The sequence below is a fragment of the Triticum aestivum genome, chromosome 4D (assembly GCF_018294505.1).
Source record: "Triticum aestivum cultivar Chinese Spring chromosome 4D, IWGSC CS RefSeq v2.1, whole genome shotgun sequence".
Lineage (NCBI taxonomy): Eukaryota > Viridiplantae > Streptophyta > Magnoliopsida > Poales > Poaceae > Triticum > Triticum aestivum.
In genome coordinates this window covers 501,198,550-501,211,611 of record NC_057805.1, presented here as the reverse complement: position 1 = coordinate 501,211,611, position 13,062 = coordinate 501,198,550, and positions in this window count along the sequence as shown.

Genomic DNA, 13,062 nt, shown 5'->3' with positions numbered 1-13,062 from the left:
TTGTGTGCCTCGCACCATCAGATCGAGGCTGGGAGCCTAGCGGAGAATTGCATCAATCCTACCGACCAATCAAACACACACAGAATCGTCAGCCGGTCAATTGAATCAAGCCACGTCGCAGTGCCCTAGCGGCAGGTCGTAGCGACATAGAAAAAGTCTTTTGAAAGGCTGGCACAATGAGAATAATACCTGTTGGATAAACTCATCGCTGTTTCCTTGTTCAGAATAATGTGGTGCATGGCCGATGTGACATCTGCATGCACGTAGCTAGTATACCAGGAGTGCCATGGCACGTCGAGGTTGTTTATTTTCTATTTTCCTTGTTTAGTCCTCCGGTTAGTAAGGCACACGAAATGTAGTCGTGGAATGGCACGGCATCACGCAAATTGTGGGGCAGTCTGACTGGAGGTTAGTTAGCTAAGATCCATTGTAATCGAGCTACTCATTCAAAGGAATAACAGAAAGACTCACGTAGGTTCAGGCGAGGCAAAAACTACCGTCTGCTGTTCGTTCTCGCTCGTTCTTCTCACTCTCTGGCGATCTAATCGCCACTCCGGCAACTACATTTGGCATCAGAGCCGTGGTGTTCGATCCACTCTCCGGTGGCCGGCGGTGTCCGATCCGCGGCGTACCATGTCGGATAGCGAAGAGGAGAAGAAGAACAAGAGCGGGGCCAAGTGGTCGGCGTCCAAGGCGCCGCTCGCGCGCCTCACCGGCAGCGGCAGCGGCAGCGGCGAGCTCCGTGTGGTGGAGCGTGTCGTACGCGAGGAGTCAGGGACGTCCATGATGCTCACGCGCACAAACTACATGGAATGGGCGCTCGTGATGCAGGTCAAGCTGCAGGTTGCCCGCGTCTGGTCCGCGGTGACCGAGGACGCCGCCGACGAGTGCGACGACCGGCGCGCGCTACAGATCATCCTCACCGGCGTTCCGCCGGAGCTAATGCGGGTGCTGGCCGCGAAGGACTCGGCGAAGAAGGCGTGGGAGACCATCAAGACGCTCCGCATGGGGAGCGAGCGGGCTCGCGAGGCCAAGGCGCAGGTGCGCCGCCGCGAGTTCGAGGATCTGCGCTTCAAAGACGGCGAGTCCGTCGAGGACTTCGGGCTGCGACTCGCCGGCCTCGTCTCCGACCTGGAGCTGTATGGCGATCCCGTGACAGAGCACAAGGCGGTCCAGAAGTTCCTCCGCGTGGTGCCGCGGAAATATCGTCAGATGGCGATGGCAATCGAGAGCCTCGTCGATCTGAAGACGATGACCATCGAGGAGCTCGTCGGGCGTTTCTCGGCATGTGAAGATCATTACGATCTCGACGATGCGGGGCAGTCCGGCGGCCGCCTGCTCTTCACACGTGAGGAGTGGCTCGCCCACGAGCGACAGCTAGGTGGGGGCGGGTCATCGTCCGGTGGCGGCGGCGGCAAGAACAAGTCGCCGGGCAAGCCCAAACCTCACGGCGGCGGCGGTGGCAGACCTGCACCGGGCAGCGGTGGCACAGGCGCATCCGGCGGCTCGGGCGGCAAGAAAAAAGGCAAATGCCACTACTGCAATAAGCCAGGTCATTGGAAGAAAGTGCCGCACCCGGATCAAGGACGAGGATGAGAAAGGCAAGCAGGGCCAAGCACATCTTGTCCGCGACGGCCACGAGCACCATGAGGGACTTATGATGGCCGCGGTCATCAGTTGTGTCGCCACCAGCATCGTGGCGCCCCAACAAGTTCATCTCAATGAAGAGAAGGTACATCCAGAGCTCTCACCGCCGGGGCTGTGGTACTTTGATACGGGAGCTACAAGCCACATGACTGGTGACAGGGGCATGTTTAGTACTCTTGATGAATCAGTGCAAGGGACTGTAAAGTTCGGAGATGGATCACGCGTTGCAATCCGAGGAAGAGGTTATGTGATCTTCAGAGGACAGAGCGGCAACCAACGCGCACTGTCAGAGGTTTATTTTATCCCAAGTCTTAGCAGCAATATAATTTCAGTTGGCCAGCTGGATGAAGGGGGGTGCAGAATTCAGATTCATGATGGACTGATGACAATTCATGACACCGGCGGGCGCATGATGGCTCACATCCGGCGTTCGATCAGTCGTTTGTACACTGCCGTGCTCAGCATTGACGCACCGGCGCGCCTGCTGACGAAGAACGACGACGAGACCTGGCGTTGGCATGCTAGGATGGGTCATCTACACTTCAGGGCACTACGTGCCATGTCCTCCAAAAGCATGGTACGTGGGATACCGCTGATCGACCGCGTCGACGAGTACTGCGACGGATGCGCTCTCGGCAAGCAGCACCGTGCACCATTCCCGCAGGCAGCAGCGTACAGGGCCGAACGAGGCTTGGAGCTTGTTCACACTGACTTGTGTGGTCCGATCAGTCCACCCACTCTTGGAGGTAACAAGTATTTTCTGCTTGTAGTTGATGACTTCAGTCGATATATGTGGTTGGCTGTACTGAAGACAAAGGACGAGGCATTCAGTTGTTTCAAGAGGATTCAGGCTGCTGCTGAAACTGAAGGAAGATGCAGTTTGCGTGCGTTCCGGTCTGACCGGGGTGGCGAGTTTAATTCTGGAGAGTTCGTGGTGTACTGCGACAAGCTCGGCGTCAAGCACTACACGACTGCACCGTATTCACCGCAACAAAATGGTGTCGTTGAACGACGGAATCAGACCGTCGTCGAAATGGCACGATGCTTACTGAAGAGCATGGGCATGCCAGCAGTTTTTGGGGTGAAGCCGTGAGAACAGCAGTCTACATCCTCAATCGATCTCCGACGCGCAGCCTCGACGGTGTCACGCCCTACGAGGCGTGGCACAGCCGTAAGCCCAACGTGCAGCATCTGCGCACTTTTGGTTGCACGGTTCACGTGAAGAAGCTGGGTCCGGGAGTGACGAAGCTCTCCGATCGATCGACGCCAATGGTTTTCATCGGATATGAAGAAGGGGCTAAGTGCTACCGGGTGTACAATCCAGTGACCAAGAAACTTCAGGTAACTCGTGATGTTTTATTTGAAGAAAGCAGGCCATGGAACTGGGATGAGCCGGGCGCGTCCGCAGTGGCATCCGCAGCACCAACATTCACGGTGGTTTATACCACCGGCCCCGGTGAGCACGAGCTGGACTCCGGCAGCGCCTCGAGTCCGCAGGCGAGCGGTAGCGCGGTGTCACCCTCTACACCAACTCTTGGGTCACCGCGGTCACCCGTGTCGCCGAGCCCTGGGAGTCCGCGGTCACCTACGCCGCCAGCTCCGGCCACAACCGAGGGCGTGTCTGCTATGCCTACGCCGGCCCGCAGCATGGGCTGGGCCACGCCACCAACACACGACGACGCACGGGATGTCGACTCCGGGCCCATTCGCTATCGGCGTCTCGAGTACATACTCGACGAGACCGAGGATGCCCCTGTTCGGGAGTTTGACGAGCGTTGTCTTCTCAGTGCCGAGGAGCCGTGCAATGTTGACGCAGCTCTTGGCGACACGTCTTGGAAGGCCGCCATGGATGAAGAAATGCGTTGCATCAATGAGAACCAGACGTGGAGGCTAAGCACACTTCCGGCTGGGCACAAAGCCATTGGTTTGAAATGGGTGTTTAAGGTGAAACGTGATCCAGCAGGAAACATTGTTAAGCACAAAGCACGCCTGATTGCCAAGGGCTATGCTCAGCGAGAGGGGGTGGATTTTGATGAGGTTTTTGCACCAGTTGCCAGGATGGAAACAGTGCGTGTGTTGCTAGCTCTCGCGGCACATTCCGGCTGGAAAGTTCATCACATGGACGTCAAGTCCGCGTTCCTAAATGGCGAGCTTGGCGAAGAGGTTTATGTTGCCCAGCCACCTGGGTACTTGGCCGTCGGCAAGGAGGACCGAGTGCTCAAGCTGCACAAGGCACTGTATGGCCTTCATCAGGCCCCCCGGGCATGGTATGCGAAGCTGGACCGGTCTCTGACAGAGTTGGGCTTCACACGTAGCCCGTTGGAGCATGCAGTGTATAGGCGTGGTGATGCAACCTCATTCATTTTGGTTGGAGTCTATGTAGATGACCTCATCATCACCGGGACGGACGTTTCTGCCATTGTGAAGTTCAAGCAACAAATGCAGCAGTTGTTTAAGATGAGCGACCTTGGACTCCTAAGCTACTATCTAGGGATCGAGGTGTCGCAATCAGAAGGCCAAATCACGTTGCATCAGGGAAGCTATGCCGCCAAGATTCTGGAGGCTGCTGGCATGAGTGAGTGTAATGCTTGTGCTACATCTATGGAGAACCGTCTGAAATTGAAAAAAGAAGATGGTGGTGAACCGGTCGATGCCACTTTGTACCGGAGTGTGATTGGGAGCCTACGTTATCTTGTGAACACTAGACCCGACATCGCATTCGCTGTTGGGATCACCAGCCGGTTCATGGAAAAGCCTAGCTCACACCATTGGGTGGCTGTCAAGCAAATTCTCAGATACATAAAGGGTACAATGGACTATGGGTGCTGTTATAAGGCTGGCCATGGAGAAGCAACACTTGTTGGTTACAGTGACAGCGACCATGGAAGTGACATCGGGGATCGCAAGAGTACTTCTGGGCAGATCTTCTTCCTTGGTGAGAATCCAGTGACTTGGTGCTCGCAAAAGCAAAAGATCGTGGCTCTCCCTTCTTGTGAAGCCAAGTACGTCGCAGGAGCAGCAGCAGCATGCCAAGGGGTGTGGCTGTCACGGCTTATAGGAGATATGCTAGGCAAGCCTGCGGCCAAGTTCAAACTGCTGATTGACAATCAAGCCGCCATTGCACTGAGCAAAAATCCTGTTCATCACGACCGGAGCAAGCATATTGACATCAAGTTCCATTTCATACGGGACTGTGTAGACACCAGCAAAGTGGAGGTTAGTCATGTCCGTACACAGGAGCAACTCGCCGACGTGCTGACAAAGGCGTTGGGGCGGGTGATCTTCGTCGAGATGCGGCAGAAGATCCGGATGATCAAGGTGGAGCTGGAGCGCTGTGTCTATGGGGGTGAAATGTTGGATAAACTCATCGCTGATTCCTTGTTCAGAATAATGTGGTGCATGGCCGATGTGACATCTGCATGCACGTAGCTAGTATACCAGGAGTGCCATGGCACGTCGAGGTTGTTTATTTTCTATTTTCCTTGTTTAGTCCTCCGGTTAGCAAGGCACACGAAATGTAGTCGTGGAATGGCACGACATCACGCAAATTGTGGGGCAGTCTGACTGGAGGTTAGTTAGCTAAGATCCATTGTAATCGAGCTACTCATTCAAAGGAATAACAGAAAGACTCGCGTAGGTTCAGGCGAGGCAAAAACTACCGTCTGCTGTTCGTTCTCGCTCGTTCTTCTCACTCTCCGGCGATCTAATCGCCACTCCGGCAACTACAATACCCTATACATCGCTGCATGGCAGAATGACTACTAGATGAGAAGGATTCTCCGTCATGGTTGGAGAGCACACTATGTTATGGCGACCAACTTCTGGATCACCAGACCAACGTACGTGCTTTTTTGGTTCTGTGTTGTGCACACCACGATGGACTGGAGCAGCCTATGGTGCGGTCCCAATAAAAATCCTAAAACAACAACACGTGCAGCCTATGCTATTCTCTCATTGAGGAAAAAACTAGTTTGAAAATTGAGAGCGCTCAAGATGGTACGAGATGTTTCACTACTCATGTTGTCATTCTCTCTTCCTGAGTTTTCTCAATACTAATTAGTACAGTATTGTGTTTCTTTCTTTTTTACAGAATAGTATATGCACTATATAATACAATTTATAGCCTGAGAAAGCAATAGCACCGGAGGCCTAGCAATCCGGACGCCATAGGCCATGGAGACATCAGACAAGTCAGCACTGTGGGCTGGCGTTGTTCCGCAAGCCACTGCTTGTTTCGTTCAGTTCAATAGACCAGGAAACTTAGGAGCTTCATACATACATGTTGAGGTGTGCAATCATCTCTTATACACAAATGATATTCATAATGCACATACCAGTTTTACCTTTATCCAAAAAAGCAGTTGTGACTGTGCAGACGTATATAGTATATACAGCAGCTACATTTGTAAAAATATAATACCTTATATTGCTTATATCATAACAATCATTCCTGTAAATTTTAAAAATTGTTCCCTGCAAGTAGTAGTAATTAATTCCCTATTTCTCAATATCTCATTCCTTCAATCTTTATCTGTGTGAGTTACCGGCAGATCTTCGTTTTTCTTGGGCTGTGGCGGTTGCCGCGTGTTCGAGCAGGAGTAGCATCATCGTCTACAACACGAGATTGTAGCGACCTATAAGCAGCTTCAATTGCAGAAGATAGGCTCACATCCATCTCCACAGCATAAACAGCATGCACGTCATTGATGCAAGCATATATTTGTACAACGGTGAAAGTCATCAGCAGGCTAGGATGTCCAACTCTCATAGGTTAGTATCGATTGGTGCGATAATAACTTTTACTGAACTATATATCTTCCATTGAGGCATTTATCTTCCACAACATGGAAGTGGAATCCATGTAAAATCCGTGTGGAGATGATGATACTGAACTGAGTCGTGTAGGAGATGAATTTGTGGCATTGTATATGCATGATATCAAATCTAACATGGAAGAAAAATCTCGAAATGAAAAGTAGTATGTGCACATGGTATGTTCTCCTTCAGAACTTTGCCCAATTTTCAGGTATTCTATCTACTGGAGGTTATTTATTCTTCTTCTCATGTCGAAGATTTCAACCTACTAGAATTCTTATGTAGTTTTATTCTATTGTTACGAACCTATACAATTGATTTTCCACAAAGATCATGAACTGACCTAGACGTACATGGAGACAAAGTTATACAAAAAGACATACAAGCTGTTGTTTCAAGCGTCCTGATCTTTGCCTCTATCGTAGTCAAGGTGCATCGAGTCATGGTTCAGAGTGAAGAAGGAGCATGTCCAATTGCCTACAACAGGTTTCATCTGGGGATCATTACATATTGACAAATTTTTGTCCTGGATTTTTTTAAACCAGATTGATACAAGATACCAATGAAATAGAAGAACACAGTGGAAGGTGTGTGTTCTTTTGTTGCCATAATATTGTTATTTGAACTGTAGGAACAAATGTTTCTCATCATCATACAAATATATATGTTCTTAGTTTATCATGATTGTTACAGGATACCGCCGCACATAGTTTTGAAAAAAAAAACACCATGTGGGAAATACGTACATGGTATTCCTAACACGACTTGCCAACTACATCCCAAGGTGATTTAAGGTTTTAACTTTAATATACAGTTAATGTATATTTTTAGAACGTCACATGGTTGTCGAAAGAGTACAGGACACCATGATATGTGCTGTTGTTGAAGCAAAGTATATAAGTGTAGGCCACAGATCCAAGGCTGATAATAGACATGATTGCAAACATTTAGATTTTGTTGGCAACTACTTTCATTCTTGGCAAAAGTGAAAGCATACTAAATCTTCTGCTCAGGACCAAATTTTCAGATAAGTACCATGGTTCTTCAAATGGTGAAAATCTGTACATGGTATTGTCAATATGATCTACAACTTTGGTATTTACAAGATTAGATACATTAGGTTGTGAATCAGGTGTCCTAAAGCACAACTTGTGGATATAACTTATAGTGTTTGACAAGTTTTCCTGTTGCCATATGCAGGTAAGGTATATGCCAGGAGAAGATTAGACTAAACAAAGTATTGAAGATTTTATGACCACAGTTTGTTACATGAACACTAATTGTCAAGAATAAGAAAATATACTAAGCATATATTGATGTTAATGATGGATATGGATATCGCTTGAATAGTGGAAATCTAAATAAGATACTGTGACTTCTTTACAATTACAGTCACCTTTCTTATTCCGCTGCATATATAAATACTTCTGTACATAGAAATCTTTAAAGTTATGTGCGTAGACAACTTGCATAGTGCTGGAGTAGCAAAAATGATTTGGTACCTCAAAACATTCTTATAAAGGTAAATTGCATAGTGTTGGAGACTGAAAAATAGAGATAAGAATATATTTTTTCCAACAATGTGGTCTACTCCCTTCGTTCCTAAATATAACTCTTTGTAAACATTCCACTAGGTGGACTACATACGGTGCAAAATGAATGAATCTACACTTAAAATGCATCTATATACATCCGTATGTAGTTCATAGTGGAATCTCTACGAAGACTTATATTTAGGAACGGAGGGAGTAATATTTAACGAGTATGGCATTTTTACGTTCAATTCTCGAATGTTAATTTGGTTGTATGATTTGTCATATTACCAGCAAATTATATTTGTGTACAATTGTTAGCATAATTTATCAATGGAAATGCAAAACAATAAAGAACCATGGTCCAAGCAGGCCACCTAATGAATTTAAATTAATTACGACACAAAATTCTAATTAGCACTCACTTTTGTAGGCTAGCCCGTGCGAATGCACGGGTTGACGACTAGTAAGAATCTAAGAAAACAGTGCAAAGTTGAAAACTAAAATCTTCTTACATTATTTTTTGCGGGTTTCTTACAAATAAAAAACATCAGGTTCGTGACTTAGTTCCGAACCATATATGTATATATAAAGTTTCTAAAATCAAGTCCCTTATTCAGAAGATGTTCTACTTGTAAGTTGGTAAGCATGGCAAACCACATATTGTTGAGTAAATAGGCAATTTTTTGACTAATTTAATTCGTAAATAGATGACTAGCATGGCATTGACAGAATTAAGGACATACTCATACTGATCTAAACAAGCACGTACTACACAAACAGTAGATAGATATACACATGATGCTAGTACTGCTAATACGGAAATAATCAGGAGAGGGATAAATGGGTTATACCCTCCAGTAGGCCATGCAGAAGCCGCCGCGGCGGTGGCGGCAGCGGAGGCGTTCTCGGCGGCCTTCTTGTCAGCCTCGAGCTTCTTGGTAGCAGCACGTTCGGCATCGGTGAACATGGTGACGATGAGGGCGACATAAACGTAGAGGAAGTAGACGACCAGCGAGCAGTCGCGTAGTCGCTTCCCAAAAACCAATTCGCCCATCTCCCGTACAGGAACCGGAGGGGCGGGGTTTCGGAGACCTGCTCCCCCGTCGACCGTGTACGCGGCGGACAGGACGAAGTCACCGGCGGCAGCAGCAGCGAAGGAACGACGTCGGGCAATGGGCGTGAGCAGATGTGATCTGTTGGTGGTGGCTAGGGTTAGGAGACACCGCACACTTATATAGGCGCAGCCGCGTGGAGAGACGTGGGCGGCCCACGTCCGAGTCCGTGACAGCCCACGATCCGACGTCTCAGATTGTGGCCCAGCTGTCAAAAACTCTCCGTTAGTGACTGGCAAAAAAATAAGCACGTATGTGTGAGCTCGGCTCGCTCATTCCCGCAACCCGCAGCGTGACGCGCGGCGGAGGAGGAGTGCGCGAGGGCCTTTTCTATTCTCAAGCCCCAATAGCATGTGAAAGACAATCCTTCTCCACTAGCGGGGTGAGACTAAACTTCCCACTACACCTAGTGCCAATAAACCCACATGGGCTAGATTTTTCAGAAATTGCGAGCACATATTACAAATTATGTAAGACCTGACGAGAGAGCTTACACGAGAGAGAGAGGAAGACGAAGATGTTTTGTGCCGCGCCGAACTTTTGCAGCTTTTCTGTTCTATTTATTCAGAGATTACAACGCTAACTGAAAACGAAAAACAAGCCATGCCCGGGTCGTGAGCACCGCCATCCCAGCGCTCCCCGCGCGTTGCTCGCGCTGCGGCCATGACCGTCTACTTCGTGCCATCCCACGATCGGGTCAGAGCCGCGGAAGAATCTAACAAACTACGACCGAGACGCAGCTCGGCTTATCTCTGAAGAAAGCAAACTACTGTCGAAACTGACAGAGAAAAACGAACACCTAAAACCTGACGAAACTGAAACTTATTCCAGCAGCTGTTAACTGACATTCTCCCCCTTAATCAGCTGCTGATGTCGATCATGCCCAACTTCTCTCGCAGCTCCTGGAACTTCACCCGTGGCAGAGCCTTGGTCATGATGTCAGCCAGTTGCTCGCCGGTGTGGATGTAGTCGACGGCGATCCTTCCATCTTGCACACACTCACGGATGAAGTGAAACCGCGTCTCGATGTGCTTGGTTCTGTCATGGAAGACAGGATTCTTGCAAAGTTGGATTGCTGACTTGTTGTCGATGAGCAGTGGTGTTGCACTCCCCGGATCTCCCAATAGATCACAAAGCATTCGCCGGAGCCAGACGCCTGTGCACGCGGCTGTGGTTGCCGCCATGTACTCGGCTTCGCACGACGAGAGGGCGATCACTTTCTGCTTCTGGGATTGCCAGCTGATCACACTCTTGCCGAACACAAACACCATCCCTGAGGTGCTCTTCCTGTCATCAACATCGCCGGCGAAGTCCGCATCACTGTAACCAACCAGCTGCGGCTTCGGCTCACCTTTCTTGTATCTGCACCCATAGTTCAGGGTGCCTGCAACATACCTCAGTAGCTGCTTCACCGCCGCCCAGTGCTCTGTTGTGGGCGCCTCCATGAACCTGCTGACAAAGCCAACCGCAAATGTGATGTCCGGTCGCGAGTGTACCAGGTAGCGGAGGCTGCCGACGATGCTGCGGTAGAGCTTTCTGTCCACTGGTGGGCTCGTGCTTTCTTTGCTCAACTTCAGGCGCGGCTCCATCGGGACGTGTACTGGATTGCAGCCTGTAAGTCCGGCCTTATCCATGATCTTGGCCGCGTAGCTTGCCTGCTTGAGGGTGATCGCGTCGTCTCCTTGGTGTACCTCGATCCCGAGGTAGTAGCTCAGCAGCCCGAGGTCGCTCATGGAGAAGACGGACTGCATCTGATGCTTGAACTGCGCGATGGCCTCCAAGCTCGAGCCAGTGACGACGAGGTCGTCGACGTAGACCCCCAGCAGCAGCCGCTCGTCGCCATTGCACCTCATGTACACGGCGTGCTCCGATGGGCTCCTTTGAAAACCGAGCGACACCAGAGTGTCGTCCAGCTTGATGTTCCAAGCGCGCGGCGCTTGACAGAGCCCATACAGTGCTTTGGACAGACGGAGCACCTTATCTTCCTCGCCAGGGCAATCAAAACCAGGCGGCTGCACAACGTATACCTCCTCCTGCAGCTCTCCGTTGAGGAAGGCGGATTTGACGTCCAGATGATGCACCTCCCAGCCTGCCTGTGCAGCGATTGCAAGCAGTAAGCGCACGGACTCGAGCCGCGCGACCGGAGCGAACACCTCGTCGTAGTCCACGCCCGGCCGCTGCGCGTATCCCTTCGCGACTAGCCTTGCTTTGTGCTTGATGACCTCTCTGGCAGAGTTCTTCTTCAGCTTGAAAACCCACTTCAGCCCGATGGCCTGTTTGCCGGCGGGGAGCGTGGCGAGCGTCCACGTCTTGTTCTCATCAATGGACTGGAGCTCATCCAGCATGGCCGCCCGCCAGGCTGCGTGCGGTTCCGCCTCCTCGAATGTGTTTGGCTCCTCTCCAGCCACAAGGAGTAGCTCGGCTGGATCCAGGGTCGCCGGCTCAGCTTCTTCGAGGACGGTGTCGACCGAGCGGTAGCGCCGTGGCGCCTCGTGGGTGCCCAATGCAGTGTCCGGCGTGGCTCCAGGAGGGGGTGAGACGTACCCGTCCCTCACGCCCTTCCCCTTGTACACCACAGGCTCGGGGTTGGGAGTGTGTACTGGCGTGTCTCCGCGCACCGCGGACGCGGGCGATGCACCCCCAGATGGAGTGTGGGCGCGCACCGGCGTGTCTGGACTCGCCACGCTCGCAGGTGTTGTTCTTGCCTGCTCCAGCTGCTGCGTCAGGGCCACTGTGGGCGCGAATTCGATGACGAAAGTGCCCTCCCCCGGAGTCGCTGTCTGCCAGTCCCAGCATGCCGACTCGTCGAAGACGGCGTCGCGAGTAACGTGCACTCGCTTGCCCACGGGGTCGTAGACGCGCCACGCCTTGGACTGTCCGTGCTCGTACCCGATGAAGATAGTGCGCAGGCTGCGGTCTTCCGGCTTCTTGAGGCCTGGCCGTGTCACCTTGGCGTGTGCGACGCAGCCGAACGTGCGGAAGTAGCTCACCGCCGGCTTGTCGCCGTGCCAGGCTTCATACGGCGTCATGCCGCGCACTGCCTTCGTGGGCGCGCAGTTGAGCAGGTGAACAACGGTGGTCACCGCCTCCCCCCAGAACTCGTTCGGCACTCCCTTTGCCTTCAGGAGACACCGTGCCGTCCCGACGACGGTCTGGTTCCGGCGCTTACGACGCCGTTTTGCTGCGGCGAGTACGGGGCAGTGAGCTGCCGGCGTACGCCTCGGTCAGCGCAGTACTCCCCGAACTCCGTTGAGGTGAATTCGCCACCCCTGTCGGTTCAGAGTGCGCGCAGCTTGACGGAGGTCTCCACCTCCACCCCGGCCTGCCAGCGCTTGATCACCGCTGGTGCCTCATGTTTCCTGCTCAGGAGCACGATCCACATATAGCGTGACTTGTCGTCCACGAGCAACAGGAAGTACCTCTTTCCTCCGTGCGTTGGCGGCGTGATCGGGCCGCACAGATCACCGTGGACCAAATCCAGGCGATCGCCCGCCTGGTAGTTCGCCTCCGTAGGGAACGGGGCACGGCGCTGCTTGCCGACAAGACCGCTATCGCACACCTGATCGACGTGCTCGACCAAGGGCATGCCACGCACCATGCCGTCCTGGGCCAGCTTCCGGAGCGCGTCGAAGTTGAGGTGGCCGTAGCGGGCGTGCCAGCGCCACGCATCCTCACCGGCCATGGCCGTTAAGCACACCGGCCGCGTGATCTCCAGCTCGACGGTGTAGAGGCGATTCCTCGATCTATACACCTTGGCGATGATGTTCTCCTGGCGATTGCGCACCACCATCATGCCGCTCCGCACCAGAGCGGTGCAGCCTGCCTCGTCCAGCTGCCCGACGGAGATGATCGAGGTACGCAGGCGGGGTATGTAGTATACCTTTGAAAGCACGCGGTGACGCCCTCCGTGAGCGACGAAGACCACCATCCCGCGCCCCTCGATCTCAACCGCC